Source organism: Suricata suricatta, chromosome 12 (genome assembly GCF_006229205.1).
Source record: "Suricata suricatta isolate VVHF042 chromosome 12, meerkat_22Aug2017_6uvM2_HiC, whole genome shotgun sequence".
Taxonomy (NCBI): Eukaryota; Metazoa; Chordata; class Mammalia; order Carnivora; family Herpestidae; genus Suricata; species Suricata suricatta.
The window spans coordinates 41,843,006-41,863,924 of NC_043711.1; the positions used below are offsets into that span (position 1 = coordinate 41,843,006).

Sequence of the window (20,919 nt, forward strand, 5' to 3'; positions counted from 1 at the left end):
TGTGAGTTTGAGCCCCATGTCAGGCTCTGTGCTGACAGCTCAGAGTCTGGAGCCTGTTTCAGATTCTGTGTCTCCCTCTCTACCCCTCCCCTGTTCGCACTCTGTTTCTCTCTCAAAAATAAAAATTAAAAAAATGAATTAATTTAAAGTATCTCCATTTCAAATTTTCTTCACTCTTGGAAACACAATATAGTTATAATTATAATTTCTTATTTGAAGATACATTATTACTGTGGTAGAATCTACGGCATTAATGATTCAACAAATGTTACTGAGTGCCTATGTATTTGAAATCTTGTAACAGGTAGTTTATTTTATTTTATATTACCATGTATTTTCTTTTTATATAACATTAGATTCTATTTCATTTTAATGTTAGGAAGGCTTAAATAAAGATATAACTGATGCATATGATTTCCTGCTCAGAGGGAGGAAAATTTCTCATGGAAGTATCATCTTTTGAGCTGGAGAGGAAATAACACATTATGCACAAAAAGATATTAAAGTAGGGATGGGAATGACATGCATTCTAGATTGAACAAACAAGAGATGGGAGAATGTTCAGCAAATGTTAGTTGATACTGAATTACAGAATATTTGTAAAGACATACTAGATTATTCTCAAGGAAATTTAAGAATATGGTCTTTAATTTTTTAAAATGTTTATACATTTTTGAGAGAGAGACACACAGAGTGCAAGTTGAGGAGGGTCAGAGAGAGAGGGAGATACAAAATTTGAAGCAAAATCTGAAGCAAAATCTGAGCTGTCAGCACAGAGCCCGATGCAGGACTCAGAATCACAAACCTTAAGATCATGACCCAAGTCGAAGTTGGATGCCTAGGGGACTGAGCCACCCAGATGCCTCAAGTATGGTCTTACTTTAGCTTAAAGGTGGGATTTTTTTTTTCTTTTGGCAGTTGTTGAATGTAACCACATTAATCTTTTAGGAAAAAGACATTCTTCTGGTAGTAAATATGACAGATTTAGCAACTGGGAGATGAGTTGTAGGAATAATCGCCTCTACCTGTTTACACAATTGATTTTCTTGTAGCTGGTGGCGCTCCTACATAGCATAGAGGGCTACAATAAAGTTCATTTTTACTGATGAGAAAATTGTGGCTCAAAGAGTTTTAATAACTTGCCCTAAATCTCATAGGTAATAAGTAGAAATAAGGTAGACAAAATGAGATAGTAAGTAGTTTTGAGATGTTTAGTGTTAAAATTAACATGCTATCAGAAAAAAAAGAATCTAAAAACGGTTGAAGAAATTGGAGAATTTTATAGTTATTGACAGGACATTCAAAGAAATCTAACCTTATCTTTAAGTTTACATTGTTGGTGAATAAAACAGGAGATTAGTTTTCTGGAGAAGGCTTCCATGTTTGGAGCATGGTGAGAGGTCACCACAATGCAGAACTAAGCAGCGTTCAGTTGAAAGCCCAAGGATAGGAGTGAGCCCGAATGTGGGACAAGAGATACAAAATGGAGGAAAGAACAAGGAAATAGAACCAGGAAATAGAATTATGGGGAAGATACTTTTTTGTGATAGCTGTTTCATCTTTTTTGTTCCTTCATATTTTTCTTAGAAGTTTAATCTGATACTGTAATGTGTTCATGAAAAATACTCAGTTATTATACTTTGTTATAGTAGAACTATTCATCAAGGATAATTCTGCTGCCAGTAACAATCTAAATTGTTTGCAAAAGATTAGGTACTTAGTTTACTCTTACTGATTCAGCTCTACTCTGTTGGACCAAAGCAACATGAGAGCAAATACTGCACCCTGGTCAAGATGGAGTTGCAACTATCATACATTTTGGAATATTATGATCCCAAGCAGTCTTTATATAATTTGAATTACATTGTATGTTAGATTTTTGATAAATTTGGCCAATTTTTACACAAGAAATTATTTCTCTGATTATTTGGTCCTGTTTAGGAATATGTAAAACTGGAGTTTTTTTTAAGGTAATATGTGACCAAAGTTAATTTTCTTCCAAAGGCCTCAATAAAGAAAAGCAATTTTCCATTAAAAAAAATGTCAATGGGCAAATTATTGCCTTCCTTCTTCTATGACCTATTATACATGATGAAGTAGGTTAAATATGGCTGTTTTTGTTAAGACAGAAAAGCATCATTTTTTCTGATTATATTTTCATACATGTACATTTCTAAATTAGCTTTCAAAGTATCTCATCTTAAAATGATTCAATTTTCTATTGAAAATTGTGCTCTGATTTCCAGGAGACACTGGCTGAAAATGAGGAAATATCTTCATAATAAGAAGATATATTTGCAATAAACCTCTTATGCTCCAGAAAATAAAGAAAACAAAACAGAAAGAAATGAACTTTGTTATAGACATTCTTCAGGATACGTCATGATGGGACTGTCTAGAGAAAGTAGGTATTCTGTCCTAACAAACCTGACAGTAGGTCAAAGAAATTGTGACTGTGAACAAATCATACTGAAGAGCAGTGCCCTAACTCCTGCCCTCACACCCGGCTCCTTTCTCTCACTCCCTTCAAAATATTTCTTGGAAACTGTTCCCGGAACCGCAGCCTCCTCTTCCATTTCTACATGAGGCACAGCGAATTTCTCCAGCCTGGCTCTGAATACTTAATTTCTGGACACATCTGTTTCTCTTCAGGAGTTAACTTTTAAAAGTAACCTTTCAGAGGATGAAAGGGAGGCATGAAACATTTTTATTTTCTTGAAGACTCTCCTTTCTCTTCTCTCAGGAGACAATTGCACCTGGGAACCGTCTGGTTGACTTTAAGCAACAACTACTTGTTTCATTTAAAAAGGTAAGGGAGAGGGAAAAAAAAAAAACACCAAAATGGTTTGTAAGCAGACACAGTTCTTAGGCAGGTTTTCTTTAATTTGTGCCAATGAGTTGACCATTGGAGTCTTAAATTACTGTTTGGTTCAAAAAACTTTTGTACCCACTCTCCAAACATAAATCTCAAACTCACCATCTAACTTTCATCTTTACCACTTTGCTTTCCAACATTTGTACTTTCCACGTAAAATTAAAGGGAAATAATTGCAAATATAATTTTGTAGTGAAGGGACCATTTATGTGGTCTGTATTTAATTACAGCTGCTCCATTATTCTTCTAAAGTCAACCCCTTCCACTCTCTTCCCCTGTCTTTTAAGGACATTACTGAAAACTACTACAACAAATTTCTTCTGATGTAATTAGTACATTCAAATCAGATGACTTACCAGATTGTAATGAATAGGATTTACAATTTACCCTCCCATACCATTTGTGGTTTTAAGCATTTGGGGGACTCTTGGGACAATGATATGTTTTGTTTTTATATTAGTCATCCAGCATAAAGCTCCTTACAGAGCCCACAAGGCAAAGAAGAGATTACTAACTTCTAATCATTTACTGGAGTAACAGCTGTGGTGGTCGAGATTAGCAGTCATAAAATTCTTACCCCGTAGGTTCTTTTGTTCATCTGCATAAGTGGAAATAATAGTGATAATTTGTTTTTATAAACAATAATATTGTTCCAATGCTCTCTTCTCTGTCTCCTCTTCCTGGAAGGCAGCCAGGTCTGGGCCCAGCTGAAGTGGGTATCAGATTCCAGTAGCTGCCATCTGGTGTCAAGGCCCATGTGAAGAGGGTGTCTCAGCTGTGCAGCAGCCGAGTGAGGTCAGAAGGTTAATTGTGTGAAAACTAATAAAAGGGAACCTCAGTAAAGTAGATTTGGAATGCTAGAAGGGGAAGCCATACCACTCAATGTGAGTTACAGGAAAAACGGTCAATTACAGACCCTTAGAGAACAGTCCTCAGCAGGAAAGAATCCTCTGTTACAGGCCCCCAGCGGAAAAATGCACATTACATTTCCTACAGGAAATTGACTACCCCTGCAATTTAGCCAATGAGGAACCATTAGCACCCTGAACTCGTTCTTTCTAAACAATCCTTCCCAACTTCTTCCTTGTCTTTAAAAGAATGTTCCTCTCCTTTGTTGGACGTGCCTATGATTTTGCCACAGCTTACTTTTGCCAGATTGCAATTTTCTACTATTCCCAAATAAAATCACCTTCACTCATTAAATAACTGGTAGTTTTATTTTTAAGATTAACAACTGTATGCAGGAGATTAAGCAAATAAATACATATGTTGAAAGATAATGGGGAGGAGTGGTTTCTCACTATTGGAGAACAGAGATACAAATATGGCAGTGGAAAATGCTAGAATGAATACTCTTTGTTGGATTGGAATGAGAGCTATTGGTGTGGATTCCTGACTTCAGTACACATAAAAATAAATATAGATATAAATGTTTGTGTCCACTAGAAGGGCCTGGCTATAACAAAACCTCATTAGCAATGAGCCTACTTAGCACTAAGATTCTTTAAAAAATAAAATTATCCACTAAAAGGATCAGAGGAGGAGTGCCGGGGTGGCACACTTGGTTAAGCATCCAACTCTTGATTTTGTCTCAGGCCATGATCTCATGGTTTGTCAGTTCGAGCCCTATGTTGGGCTCTGTGCTGACAGTGGAGAGCCTGTTTGGGATTCTCTGTCTCCCACTCTCTCTGCCTTTCCTTTTGTTCTCCCTGAAAAATAAATAAATAAACTTTAAAATAAAATGATCAGGAGTTCTTCAAAAATGGCTGATGACAAGGCTGTAGCAGAAAAAAAATAAAATGACCTGAAGCTTTTTGTTGTGCCGGAAAGAAGTGACATATCCAAAGAAAATGGGGACATGTCAAAAGGACATAAAAACCAAATTTAAGGTTCTGCCACCACCTAAATCTGGGAAAATTTGATGAACAGCAACAATAAAAGTAATTATAGCAATGGGTAATGATGAACCAACTGAATAAGTAGTTCTATAAAATATAAATAAATTAATAAATAAAGGGAGTGGAGAGAAGGATTTTCCTATGAGTAGAATGTCAAGTTAATGAACGTAGAAGACATGGCATAAATAGAAAGTTATCACATGACAGCTATCATCATGAAAGATAATTCAGGAAAGAACTGTTACTAGATGTTATACCCAGTAGGTAAAAATGGTATAAGGATTGTGATTTTACCTAACCTCAAAGTTTCTACTCAGAAAAATCCTAATTCTCTACATGAAGAGGGTAATATGACAGTGAGGAAGCCCGCAGATACCATTGTAAGTGACCAGAGCTCACACCGCCTCTAACAGGACAGATCTATACCGCTGTGCCCACCAAGATTCAGTGAGAAGTTGGTGTCACTTGTGTGATATTCCAGCCAATACGCACAACTGGGGTCTAATGATGTGGAATCACTGAACAAACACAAACTGAGAAGCATTATCCAAAATGACTGCTTTTAATCTTTAGAAATACCGTAGTCAAAATAGGTCAAAAACGGAAGAATATCCCAGAATTAAAGAGGCTATAAAGACAAGACAAATGGGTACAGCCTGTGATCTGGGATTGGAATTTTAGGGGAAAAAAAGGCATCACCGGGAAAATTGATGAAGCATAAATGAGTTCTGAAGGTGAAGGTTGTGCAGAAGTTATTTGTATGGCTCTTGGAAAATTTCTGACATTTTGATTTTTTTTTTCAAAATGAAGGTAAAAATATTAGCATAGTACCATCACTACGATTCTTTCTTTTATATATGAAAAGGCTACTAAAAATAGGTACTGATCAACACCACCATATTGTCTAGTAGAGCATAAATTCTGTGAGAACAGATACCCTCTAAATCTTGTTATTTCTAGCTGAGCCCAAGAGATAGTTGTCAAACGTAATAGATCTGTGAATAGCTAGATAAACAGGACTTTCTCATAAAATACTCAATGAATAACTGACTTGACAGTATGTAGAATCTGTACTTTGGATACTTTTGTTCTCATTTTTATAGAGAAAGGCAATCACCATCTATTGCTGTCTTTATGGAAGGAGAAATACTGCATCCTACTTTGCAATATATTAGAACACAGATCCAGAACGGAGGCTGCCTGGGTCAAAATCCTGGTTGTGAATTTCAAGGATGTATGTGAAAGCCTGTGAAACACAATTTTATTTCCAAGCCTTGGTATCTTTATATGTGAAATGGGATGATAAGAGTCCTAACCTCTTAGTGGTCTGGGTGGTTGTAAGGGATATAAATATGGTAGATATGAAGGAACAAGAAAAACACAGAATTCACCTCTGCTGGTTTTAAGATGTGTGTAATCTCTCTCCTTTTCTCCCTCCCTCTCCCTCTCCCCCTTCTCTATCTCTCCCTCCCTCCCTTTCTCTCTCTCTCTCTCTCTCTCTCTCTCTCTCTCACACACACACACACACACACACACACTACACAGTGGTTATCTAAATTCCTGTGGTCTACTCACTTGCAAAGGGGCAATCACAAATAAAACAGGAAGGGAAATACTAAGACTAATGTTTACCCATTAATTCATTTGTTTATTTTTATCCATTATTTGTTGAGTGACTATTATATGCTGTTATAGGTCAACTTATGAAATGTACTAGGTCAACTTATATCAGAGAGCTTACTGTATATAGGTTCAGTTTAAACTCCCATTCTGGTAAATAATTAAAGATTGGGTAATCTGGAAAGACTCTAAGAATGTAACTCGATAAGGAACATTGTAACCTGAAGTTTAACTTGTTTTTCAAGATTCTGTTAAGTATCCCCACCCTTCTACTAAGACCTGGCTGAAGCAAAGTCCACAGGTGAAAGTCACCTGGTCATGTCTCTTGCGGTATCTTAGGTGTCTAACTATGATTGGTCATTCTAAAGGGACAAAGAACCTTAAAATGATAGTTTCCCGCCAAAACTAACATCTGTGTATTACAATGTAATTGGCTACCAAGGAATGCTGTGAATTGTAATTGGTTAACTAAATAATAATGTGTTCTGTCCATATAATCTCACTACTCACTTTGTTCGGGGCCAATCTATGCTCCTTAACACCAGGGAGATCAGGTTTGGCCTGGCCGTGATAAAAGCATGCGGCTGTGAATAAAATTATGCCTCGTTTCTATTTGACATTGGTGGTCTTTTTGTAATCATCCTGCAACATATGCCAAGCACTATCCTAGACATGGACAATATGTGTTACATCAGAACAAAATACTAAATTCAGTTGGCCTCAAACTATATAGATTGTATAGAAACCATGACCTCAAACTACATTGTGCATAGACACAATGACCTTCAACTACAGTGCATGTAGATATCACTGTGAGAGGTCCTTTTGTCTGCATGGGGCTCAGGAAGATGTACATTTGATAAGCACTTATAGATGCCCAGCACTATTAGCACTTCTAATAATCACTATTGGCCATTACTTGTAATATTTAAAATGTATTTACCATTATCTCATTTGATCCTAGAGAAGTTTTATGAATCAGGTACTGCTATTATGCTTTATGGGTGAGCAACCAGAGGCAGAAATGAGTGTCTTGGTCTTGGCCATAAAGCCAACATGAGGCCAATCCAGGACTTGACCAGTTTTGTCCAAAGCTAAAGCCAGTTCTAGACTAGTCTGCTGCCTTAACAGTTTCAGGAAGCAGAGCCATGGCCTTTAGCATGTCTTGTAGCAGACAGTGCAGTGGGCTGGCTCAGCGGTCAGCCACAGAATGGCTGGGGCTTGGTGCCTAGCGCCTAGCGTTAGTCCCACAGTATAGCCACATGTGACGCCTGGAAAGAGAGAAAGCTCAACTGAGATTCATGAACAGAAAAGTTATTGATGAAAACTCAAACTAAAGGTACTAAAAATGATTATTAAATGACAAATGAATGTTGCCTGTGATAAGACAAAACAAAAAACAAGGAAAAGACGAAATTTTCCTGAACACTGCATGTAACTAACACATTTTAATCCTCTACCTATAAACACTCATAACATGTTCACCTCCAATGCAGTCTGGTGTGGGGAAGGAAAATTGAGGGTCCACCTGCCCTCGTCATAATCTATACAAAGTAAAATTGCAACCTCAACTGCTTTATGCCGTGGTAAAACCTGATAGCATCCATGCCAAGAAGCTGTCTATATGCATTCCTTTCCCATCGCCGGCATTCTTGTTACCAGTAAACAAAGTATAGCCCAAAGCTAGATGGGTGAAGAACACTCAATGCTGAAATTCATTATTTTTGGTCTCTTTCTCTGCTTCTTTACACAAAACTCCACATAAATATATGTCCCTGTCGGCCTCTCTCCCAGTCCCTTTTTGTCAAAGAGCCATCATTTTTAGCTTCTAATGAATCAGAGGTCTTGTCTTCAGAGAAATTCCAGAAGCTTTTTAAGTTGGTCGGTTTTGTACTTCAGTCATGATAGCCACAAGCTAAAAATGTGTATGAATTGCAGAAACAAGCCCTAGATGAAGTTTCTGGAGTTAACAGTGAGGATGCCATTCACGCTCAAGCCTAGCTGCCAAGCCCTTTTTCTAAAATACATCCTGATGGTAAGGAGTCTGCTCTGAAAGTCTTCGGAAAGATGTAGGAAGGGAAGTTTGCCATTTACTCTGAGACATAGTTTCTAAAACACCAGAGTCACCTGTGGTATGTGTTAGAAGTGAAGAGCTTTAAGCTTCTCCACACAAATGAATCATGATTTCTAGGAATTTTTGCAGTTTTAATGCATACTCGAATTAGAGCCCCCAGCACTAACAGGTGATGCATATCACTAACAATGGTTTCTGTGAGCCGCTGAAGGCTATAATCAGGATGTCATGCCCCTCTGCTGTAAGTCTCTATAACAAAAACAATAACAAAAACAATAAGCTACAACATGTTTGCCATTGCATACTATGGTCTAGATATATATGTGCTAGGTGCTATATATTTCACTGAATTCTTAAAATACTATAGCCCATGTACTAATTTTTTTCTCATTTACAGATGGGGAAAATGACAGAGAAATTACGTAAACTACTGAGTGTTTAAGAGCCAATCCACAGGACAGCTAACTTTGGAAGTATGGACTATAGGACTCCTAAAACCAGACACACTCTCAGATGCTTTATTCCGCCGTAAACAATTCAGTTAAAAACACCTGGCAATTTACTAATTGCAAAAGGTTCTGCAAATAGAAATACACACACATAGACATACACAGACACACACACATGCACACACCTAGCTAATATTTGGTCTTTGACCCCTGTTTCTGATATTGAGCTCCCAAATGGGTGACATTTCCTGGCTGATGGGAGTGTCTCACACGTAGCTCCTAAATCCCTAGGAATTATCCGGCATGAGAGAAACATTTCTTGTTCTAATGAGGTGATTCTTGGTGGGCTCCTACATGGAACTTTCAGCAGCACTGCCCCTTGTCCTCCTCCAGAGAGTGGGGGTGGGCAGGAATCTGACAATAATGAATCATGACTACATGGGGAAGCCTCCATAAAATGCCTAAAGTAGGAGGTCTGGACAGTGGCCTGGACAGTGAAAACATCTATAGGCCATAGGGTGGTGCACAGGGTCAGAGGCTCTTACAGTATTGACTCTTCCAGACCTGGCCTTTATATCTCTTCATGTGGCTGTTTGTTTGCACCATGTATCCTATCCTTTATTATATAATAAACTGGTAAATGTACTTAAGTGTGTCCTTGAGTTCTGTCAGTTTTTCAGCAAGGGATTGGAACTGGAGGGAGCTGTGGGAACCTCTGATTTGTAGCCAAATCAGGCAGAAGTGAGGGTAACCTGAGGGACTCCCCACTACTTACAACTCATGTCTGAAGTGGGGGGCTGTCTGGTGCGACTAAGCTCTTAGCCTGTGGGGTCTACGCTAACTCCAGGCAGTTAAATTCAGAATTGTTTGCTGTGAAAACCCCACTCATCTGAGGTTAGAGTATTTTCAGTGTGGTAGTAAGCAGTGGCAGACTTTAAAAGAAACAGTGGGTTTTCCTCACACAGGTCTTTACATAAGTTACCTCTTTTGATTTTCATCAGAACTGAATGGGCTAGGAAGGGATTACTAATTCATTCTTACAGAGAGCTTTAGTTTTCGAATGTCCCCATATCCAGGAATTGGTTTTGCTAAGACCAAGTCTCCAGATTTCTATTGCCCCAATCTCTGGCAGCTTATTTGTTTCATTACCCTATCTAGCAGGCAAAGAGCTTTTAGTTCCTGCTTTTTACACCAGGGCGCTATTACACTTTACTTTTAGTAGCTAGCTTGCCGCTGAGCTGTTAGTAATAGGCCTATTCGAGAGCATTTGGTGATGACACCTTGACCATGCTGTTTGGCAGGTGAGAAGAATTACTGAAGATGGTAAGAGTGGCCAGAAAAAAACCCCTATAAGGCATTGTTCGCCATTTGGAATGGCAACATTTTCTTGCTTTCTTATCCCTAGATAAATGGTTATCATTTCATTTTTGAAACGAGCTAGTAACACTGATTTTGAAAATAAACTTCAGGGATAATCTGAACCTCTGGACCTCCAATGCCATTTTCAAAGCTAATGTTGCTTTGAATGTTCTTATCTGGCTGACGCCAGGTGTTTCATAGGGAATGTGTAACATCTACTCTTCCATTTGTAAGAATTTAGCATTACCTGAAATATTTGAAAAGGGCTTTATGATCATTTTAGCTTATTACTTCTCACTAGCCCTGAGGTAATTCAGCACTGAAGTCATCAGGTAGATATTATTAGAGCTATTAATACTAATAATAGCAATATGTTTAGAGCTATTGTCGTTTTGGCAAATGGCCTGATCCCTGAGGAGCTAAAAGTAATGATTGTCAATCTGTAGGTTTAAAAAAATGGTTTAAATCATATTCAGACTATAGTGCCTAAAGGTGCTGGGGGACCTTTCTGCTGGAGATTCAGCTTTACATGCAAAGAATGATTGTCAGCTTCCTCAAATGGCTCATTACAACACATGTCACAGCAGAGAAACAATAAAAAAATACAAGGCCAGAAAATCATTGTGACAGAGTCACTGTCACATGTAGATTTACAACAGATCTACACTGGATACCATTTAATAGATGTATTCTCATCACATGGGAAAAGTATTTACAAATATTCAGATGTAAGCACATACTTGAATCTACTTAGAATATAATTTAAACTTCAAGCCCTAGCTTCTAAGTCAGTATGACCTGTCTTCTCCTGTTAATTTATCCATTGATTACCTAATTAAGCCACCATAGCCTCCTTCCTGATTCTTTAACTTTGAGATTCAGGCTTCATATGAGAGTTTTTGAGAGGCTTTTCTCCAAATGATCTCTCCACCAGATTGTTGTATGACTGGTTCCTTCTTCTCAAGCAGAATTCACCTCAAGTGCCAATCTCAGAAAAGCCCTTGCTGACCATACTAGCCAGAAAGGCCTTTATGACTTCTGTGTGACTGTGTTACTTTTCCTTCATAGCACTGATTACCACCTGAAATTATCTTACTTACCTATTAAGTTTTTATGTATCCTTCCAGCTTGGTCACTGGACTGGAAGCTAAGAGCAGAGAGTTGGTCTATTTTGTTCCCCACGTAGAAGAAAAGTCCCAGCAAAAATTAGGTGCTTGATAATTATAATAAAAAACAACAACTAATATTGACTGGATCCATAAGGCAGGCATACACTGTCTTTAGTGACTCACATGTACTAATATATTTTTGTTCTTCACAACAACCCTGTGAGTTAGATATTGCTATAGACTGAATATTTGTGTCACCCTCAAATTCATGTTGAAATACTAATTCACAGTGGTGGGAACTTTGGAAGGTGAGTAGGTCATGAGAATGGAGTTCTCATGAAAGGGACTAGTTCCTTTATAAAAGAGACCCCAGAGAAGACTCTGTACTCTGCCATGTAAGGACACATTGAGAAGGCAGCCATCTTTGAGGAAGTAGGCCCTCATCAGATACCACATCTGCTTGGTGCCATTATCTAGCATCTTCCTGTCTCCAGAATTGTGAGGAATAGATTTTTGTTGTTTATAAGCCACTGAGTCAATGGTAGTATGATAGGAAAAGACAGGCTTCAGTAGTGAGAGAGGGAAAAATTAGGACCTGAGGCCCCTGTGCAGGGGAAAAACACATATTTTGGAATAATGTTGAAAGGGTCTGACCACAGCAAACCCCTTTGGGTTTAAGATGCTTCTTCGGAATGTAACAGACACCACCTACTACCGCTCAGTTTTCCCTCAGGAACTTCATCATCAAAATACCTAACTAAAAATCACTGGTAGACCATAAAGGAATGATAGGGAGGGAGAGCACCCCTCATACAATGGAATTGAGCCAATCAGGAATGGTCAACCGAGCGCCTAGAGTTATCAGGCCAATCAGGATAGGACCTGAGAAGAAAGGAAGGGGAAGGGAAGAAAGGATTGACCAGAAATAATGTATAAAACAAAGACCCTTGCCTATTGTCACAGGTATTCACTTTCAAGGGTGCCCTCTCTGTAAAGAGAGCCTTCATACTATTCTTTCTTTCTGATCTTAGAGTCTAAAAAACTTTTGCCTGCTGCTCATTTTGTGTCCATCTTTTCATTCTTCGAAGTGACGAGACAACGAACCCCGGGTATTGAGGCAAAAAAATCCTGCAACTGTAGTTCGTTAGAGCTGCACAAATGAAACCACTTAAAAGCATGAAGTTGAACAAAAATCAAACTGGCAGCACTAAAGCCCCAGCAAAACTAGATGATAAATTAAGTAACCTGTCTCCTCTCTGCCTGTCTCCTGTCCCTTCCGTTTCAGGAACCCAGTACCTGAAAACATGCCAGTACCTGGCAGTATGGACACAATTCCCCTCAAAATCAGCTAGATCCTATATTTCCCTATAAAGCCCTCAGCCCCTTCCTCCAGGGGGCTTGCAGTTTTTTGAAAACCTAGCCTGCTGCAGCCTCGTTTGCTTGGCAAAGCAATAAAGCTGTTGTTCCTCTTTATCCCAAACTCTGTCTTTCATTGCATTTTGTCTCCAAAGCATGGGGGTTGGTTTTTAACCACACAAATGAACTAAAACAGTCACTAATATTGTCCCTGTTTTGCAAATGAGAAAACTGGGTAACAAAGAGTCTAAGCTGTTGCCTTAAGTTACACAACTGGTTACAGAACAAGGATTTGAACCCATACTGTCTGGGTATGAACACACCAGCACAATTAAATGTGGGCTGAATACATCAGTGACATAATGTATGGACAAACAGGACCACAAACATGTAAACATTGTGTTCATACATTTATACAAATACTCACTCAAGTATTTACACAAGTGTATTGTATTTCCAGGAGTTAAAACAGAACTGAGCTGATGCATCCACGAGGTATGTATCTTCTCAGGTTATCTAATTAGGGCAATGCGTATTCACTGAGAGGACGGGAGGAATCAAAGAAAGAAGGAACTACCAAGACATCAATGTTAACCATATGGTCATGAAGTTCTAATAAAATTGACAAGGCACTTAAATGCCCCAAAGGTGTCAAAATGAGGTGGAATCATTTATAAAGCACAAAATGATGGCCCCAAATAAATCTATAGTTACACAAAATAGCTCATCAATTTAAAAATAAACTTCCAAAAATAGCAAGCTCCATCATAATATAAATGTAATTGAATCAGAGGATCTAGATGTCCAAAAATCTTAAAGATCATCTCACTCAATGATCCAAAAGTTGCATGGTTTGTTATGCTATTTAGAACTTTTTTATATATGTACAGACATACATGTGTATATATTTTTTCCCATTTGACCTTGATATCATGTAGAAAGGCATGTAAAATTATCCTCATTTTAACAATAAACAAATTGGGACTAAAAAAATTTCAATAGTTCATCAGGCATTCATTTGTATTTGGGTCACTCACAAGTATGATTGGAGGAGAGAACTTTATAGAGAAAAGGATTACAATTTTCTCAATGACTGCTGTGTGTAAGCACTATGTTAGATGGTTTCCATGTGCTACTTTACTTACCTATCATAGCAATGGTTACTAGCTTCCTCCAATCACAGGATCCAGGTTAAAGAAAGAACCAATTGCCAAAGGTAACACAGCTATTTAAGAGGGAGTGAGAATGCCAAGACATTTCCGACAATACAAAGAACAGTTGAAACAATGACTCCATATTCAAATGTGTGTTTTGTACTCTGTCATTACCACATGAGAAATTTACATGCAAGTGGCCAGTCTTACTGAGAGAGGTATGAAATACTGTCTTTTAGAAGGAGACTGTGCAGTCAGTGTTTTCGGGGATCACTTGCAAATCTTCATTCTAAACATTTAGCAGGAAGAATTTATTTGTTGTTCAATCAATTCTGATTTGTAAAATCTGGTAGCAAAAGAAAAGATAAAAAAATAATAAGCACCCATTTGGTGGGAATAGATTTTTAGAATAATTTCTTTATATGTAAATAATTTACAAGGTTGTTGAATCATTTTGGCTATTGTACCTGAATGTTTGATGAGAAAAATCTTGCTAATTTAAAAGTTGGACTCATGCAGTTCTCACTTTTTAATACAAAATCAGAAAGCATCATGGATAATTTGCATTTGAATTTCTGCTGTAGAGTTTCAGTTATTTACTTAGCTAGGAATAGCACAGTGTGAAATCATTTATTTTCAAATTTAGCTATATCAACCATTTACAAATAATCATATAATTTCACTATATCTTCTTTTTAGCATAAATTCACTATTAATTCTAATGACTTCGCTTGAAATATTTTTCTCCCTTGATTAAGATACTGAGGATAATACTAGAAATTTTTTTTCTCCTCAAAATGTGTTTCCTTCTTAGAAATCTAATATAGATTTCGTGTATCTATATATCTCTAGCTAAAATCTCTCTCTCATCTATCTGTCATCTATTTATATACCTATTTACCAACAAAATCTTGTCCATTAGTTATATTTTTCTTGCAAGATATGAAAATCAGCTGACTGGCTATATATCATCCATCTATCTATCTATCTATCTATCTATCTATCTATCTATCTATACCTATCTATTTAGTCATCCTTCTTATTGTAGTGGCTTAATATTCCAAAAGGAATATACCATTGAAAATAAAATTCTTCCACTAAGGAAGAAAAAAAGGATGTAATTTCTTTGCACAACATTTTGTTTTGATTTTCATATATGTACAATTCAAACTTTAAGCTATCACTACTTTAAAAAAGTGGTGAAAACATGGTAATTATATAGTTAAGTAATATCCCTGTTCTGTTTAAAGTAAAACAGGATCATGAAAAATCACAATTATCCTCCTTGAAGGTAGAGACAAGAATAGAGCCAGTATGTTTTTTTTTAATTTTATAAACATATGCACATCTGTATTGTTAGATAACTTCTATGAAAAATATTACTTAATAAAATATGAAGTAGGTATTAGATTTCAGAGAAAATCCAAAACCACTTGCTCATTAGTTCACAGAAATTAAAAAGATATTTTGCCTGGCACATACATGATACTTTCATTTGAATTATAACTCTTTTCTTCCCCCATGAAACACATCTTTCTCTCACAAGGGAATGTTGGATGGTTTTAATGTATACATATCTCATATTCTATCAACATATTTTTTAGAGTAAATTGTTGGAGTATTTTCTTATGATAGAATTATCTCTATTATTAAAGACCAGGAAGACAGATCAAACAGAAAATAAAACAGAGAAAATGCACGAGGTAAAAGATTTCCTTTTAACAAGAGATGTTTAAAGCCATAATAGGTTACTTTGGTGAAGAAGACAAAATTATTTTCTCTGAAATTGATTAAAAATATGATATGTGTGAATCTCTCTGTGGGTCATCTGTGTCATTCTATTTCAAGGCAGTGCACTGATCTTTATTTTTTTTAATAGAAATACTTTAAAAAATTTTGACAGAAATAAAGTGTGCTAATTAGAAAAGTACAAACTATTGAAAATAAAATAACTTGGAATCCCATATCAGAGTTCCACTTTAAATATTTTAATGTTTTTCATCCATGCTAATAAATTCAAGCATATTAGTTAATTAATTTCATAATACATACATTTATTCCTTCAGCAAATACTGATAATGCAATTTCTAAGAATTAGTCTTTATTCTAGTCATTGACTATACTGAACAAAAGAGAACAGCCCATGGACCCATAGGATTTGTATTCTAGAGTGAGGAGATAGAGAAGAAAAAAAATCAACAAGCAAGTTCAAGGCAAAAGCCTTGGAGAAAAAGAAGGCTAGGCAAGTGATGAGTTTTACTACTTTACACAAGGTGGCCAGGGAAGGCCTCTGTAATCAGATGACTGTGTGAAGAGGCCTGAAGGGACTGACCCTCCCACTGCCAATGACTTGATAATTTAGAGAGAGTAAATCAGCAACAAAAACCTAGATGACAGCCTAATGCATTAGGAATCCTACAGAGACTGGGTTAGATGGAAAAGAGCTCAGGAAATCCTGACTTGAATTTCTATTATTCTTTTCTGTTAGGCTCTAAGCTTCTCCAAACCTGTCCCTTTCTTTGATATCAACCCAATATCCTTCCCATCACTGTATCTTGCACATAGCAGGTTTATAATCTGACACCAATGGTTTTGCCCTCTCAGACTGAGTGCTGCTCTGAAGAATAATTTTTCTTTTTTTTTCTTTTATAGTTATTGTCAAGTTGGTTTCCATATAACAGCCAGGGCTCATCCCCACAAGTGCCCTTCTCCATGCCCCTCAACCCCCTTCTCCTTTCCCCTTCCTCATCAGCCCTCAGTTTGTTCTCAGTATTCAAGAATCTCTCATGGTTTGTCTCCCTCCCTCTCCCTAACTACATTGTCCCCCTTCCCCTCCCCCATGGTCCTCTGTTAAGTTTCTCCTGTTACACTTATGAGGAAAACATATGGTATCTGTCCTTCTCTGCCTGACTTATTTCACTTAGAATGACACCCTCAAGTTCCATCCAGGTGGCTACAAATGGCCATATTTCATTCTTTCTCATTGTCATGTAGAATTCCATTGTATATATAAACCATATCTTCTTGATCTATTCATCAGTTGATGGACATTTAGGCTCCTTTCATGATTTGGCTATTGTTGAAAGGGCTGCTATGAACACTGGGGTACACATGCCCCTATGCATCAGCACTTCTGTATCCCTTGGGTAAATCCCTAGCAGTGCTATTGCTGGGTCATAGGGGAATTCTACCGTTAATTTTTTGAGGATAAATTTTCTATGCAACAATAGCCTAATGCATCTACTATTTATGCACAAATAATGAAAGCTGTGTTTCCTAAATGATCATAGAGAGTATACATAATTACGTTCTTTAACTTCTTCAGACTCTCACATTTGAGCCAAGAATGAAGCAACTTTACTTTTGTGTTATTACCAGAAATGCCTGGCTTTCCCAGGGTAAAAGATATGCCAAATTGTGTTTCTCCTCATTCATCAAGATGATACAAAAGAAGGAAGAACACAGTGATGGCTTTCGACACACAGAGTTTAGATGGCTCTGATAATCCATGAGTAGTATGAGCCTACCCATACGTATTATCAAGCTTTCTACAGTGTCAATAGTTTTAACTGAATTATTCCATGTGTATAACTTAAAATGAAAAATTTTAGTTTCTAATCCTTCATAATAGCAATGGAAGGATATTAGCTCCTAATAATTTTAGTATATGTGCTGCCAAAGTGAGCACTGCTCCAAATAATTTTAAATGCATGAATCACTGCAAATAAACATCTCCTTTTATATAAAGAAAAACAACATTGAGATAACAAGATGTCGTTGGGATCTCAGAAATTCATCTAGTTTAGTTACCTGCTTTTCATGATAGAGAGTTATATTCACGTAATATTTTGGGAGGGTAATTCTGTAATTTGGCTGAGAATTTTGACCTTTAGTTAAATACATCTAGATGTTTCTTAAAAATAAAACCCTTCCTTTGCTCTAAAACTCTTGTGATACCTCAGGTCTGAAATATTACACTCTAAATGAAGAATTCAAATGGCTGAAGGGGATCTTAGATGAAAGTATCTCTTACACCCCGTTCATTAAGCAAATAGAATAGTTGAGTCCAAGAAAGATTAAGTGACTTGACTGGAGTCATACAAGTATTCTATGAGAGTCAGGAGCAGAATGTGTGTCCGTGTTGCTTATTTGAAAGTGAAGGACAAAGTCATGCTGCAGTTTAGCTAATCTGAAATTATGGGCAGAAAATTTACTATGGATAAAATTTGCAGAGGAAGGAAGATTCCATGTAAATGGGAAAACAAATGTTAACATGTAAATCCTGCAGCTGTCAGTACTAATTTGTCCTTTAAGCTCAGGCAATGGCACTGCTCCATTCCATATTATCTGGGGGTCTGGATCTGACTGAAAAATCAATACGGAACCTCATCCTCTTCCACAGTTATTGAGCATCCACTGTGCTCGTGGTGCTGAAGGAAGCGCTCCGCACCGCAGCGTCTTTCACACGCTGGCCCCAGTGCCAGGGCAGCGATTTCTGCCTGTGATGTTTGCCTCAGACCAGTTTAGGGAATGTGTCCCAACCAACTAACATCCTGTTTCCCAGCTAAAATTGTCATCAAAATGCCTTTTTAAATTTAGTGATTCCTTATCACCAAACACCATGTTCCCAAGTCTTTTAATATCATGCTTTTCCAATACTCCTGGCTGTTTATTTTGAATATGTCTCTGCTCAAAAGATTTTCTTAGTCAAGAAGACTTTCTATGATTTCAAACAGTATAAGATTTCCACTACCTAGAAAATTTTTGTTAATCATTATGCACTGCAAATGTTTAATAGCACATCACTCAGCTAGGGTGTATTCAGGGAGTTTCACCCAATTACAACACAAGCAGAAGAAAACATAAAGCAAATAGAATTGCAGAAATTACATAATGTCTCCACTAATCTAATCTAAATTAATTTTACATTAGCTCATGCTTTGGATTACCCATGCCTCATTTGCTCCTGCTGTTACCTTTTACTATCCATAGCCGTCAGATTAATGTGGATTGTTTTGTTAATATTTGACAAATGTCAAAACATAGCTTCTCATATCCCACCAGTGACCTCTCTCTGATTTTCATCCTATACACTCTCATCTCCATGTGAGTTTTTCAGATCTGATCTCTGTGGGAATCAGATGCATCCACCAGGGTTTCACAAAATAATGAAATGGAACACCATAATGAAAGGGCATGTCCCTGGAGTCAGGGTTTTTTTCATGAATTCCAAAATCATTTAGACTCAGTAACTGAGACTTGCAAGTGCCTTAAATATAATCAAATGGGGATCAGCAAACTCACAGATACTGATTTCTTTCTAAATGACCTCTTTCTAAAATGCCTGCCATTTGATGATGGAAAATTATTTCCAATTTTAATGAGAAATAATTGATATATATCACTGTATAAATTTAAGGCATAAAGCAAGAAAGTTTGACTCACATTTACTGTAAAATGATTATCACAATAGGTACAGCTAACATCTATCTTCTCATATGAGCACAATGGAAAGAAAAGAAAAAAACATAAAAAAATCTTTCCACCTTGTAATGAGAATCATGTATGACCTATACTTTTAACAACTTTCCTGTATATCACACAGCAGTGTTTTCTACAGTCCCCATTATGTACAATTATACCCCATAACATTTTTATCTTATAAGTGAAACGTATTTTTTGAGCACCTTCCTTCAATGCCCTTTGCCCCACCCTCTGCCTCTGATAATTATATATTGGATCTCTTTTTCTTATTAGTTTTTGTTTTATTTTTTTGTTTCCACATATGAGATCATATAGAATTTATTTTCCTTTAAGTTATTTCACTTAGCACGCCTTCACAGTCCATCCATGTCACAGTGGTAGCATTTCCTCATTTTTTATGGCTGAATACTACTCCATTGTGTCTGAGTGTGTGTGTGTGTGTGTGTGTGTGTGTGTGTGTGTGTGTGTGTACCACAATGTCTCTATTTATTCACTGACAGATACTCATGTTGTTTTCATGTCTTGGCTATCACAAATAATGCTGCTATAAACATGTCAGTACAGATACCTTTTTGAGTCAGTATTTTTGTTTCCTTTGGATATATTCCCAGAAGTGGAATTTCTGGATCATGTGGTAGTTCTATTTTTTAATTTTTTGTGGAGCTTCCATACTGTTTTTTATAGTGGCTGTATCAACATACAATCCAACCAATGAGGCACAAGGGTTCCCTTTTCTCCACATCCATGCCAGCATTTGTTACCACGTTTCTTTTTGATGATGGCTATTCTAACAGGAAGACGTGATATTTCACTGTGGTCTAAATTTGAATTTCTTTAATGACTTTGTGATGTTGAGCATCTTTTTATGTACCTTATGGCCTTTTGTATACCTTCTTTAGAGAAAAGTATATTTGGATCCTTTGCCAATTTTTATAATTGGAGTACTAGTTTTTCTGCTATTGAGTAGCATGAGTTCTTTATACATTTTGGATATTAACTCCTTTTCAGTTATATGGTCTGCAAATATTTTTTCCCATTCCATAAGATGCCTTTTCACTTTGTTGATCATTTCTTTTTCTTTCTTTCCTTTTTTTTTCTTTTTTTTTTTTTTGCAGGAACCTTTTTGTTTGATGTACTTCTACTTACGCTTGATTATGTTGCTTGTTATTTTTAGGTGTCATAGCCAAGAGATCCTTACAAAGACCCATGTCAAGGAACTTTATTCCTACCATTTTCTCCAGGAGTTTCATGCATCTTAGTCTTTAATGCATTTCAAGAATTTTTTTAAGTGGTGAACAAAATGGATCTAGTGTTTTACATGTGAAGATCCAACTGTCCAAGCACCATTTTTGAACAGCCTGTCTTTTTCCAGTGAGTATTCTTGTTTCCCTTGTCAAATATTATTTGATTACATATACTTGGATTTATTTCTGGGCTCTCAATTCTGTTACATTGATGCATTTGTTTTCGTGCCAGTATCATACCATTTTAAGAACTTTAGCTGTGACTCCGACTTTGTTCTTTTTTTCTCAGGATTCCTT

At 36.8% G+C, this 20,919-nt stretch overlaps 1 long non-coding RNA gene across 1 annotated transcript in view; it reads right to left on the reverse strand.

Annotated features, from left to right (window-relative positions):
- Positions 1-14,033: 14,033 nt before the first annotated feature.
- The window catches only part of LOC115275302, a 134,554-nt gene continuing 127,668 nt past the window's right edge, over positions 14,034-20,919 (reverse strand). Inside the window, exon 4 of the long non-coding RNA XR_003901481.1 lies at positions 14,034-14,240. This is a non-coding gene — a long non-coding RNA (uncharacterized LOC115275302). The remainder of the gene's footprint in view (positions 14,241-20,919) is intronic.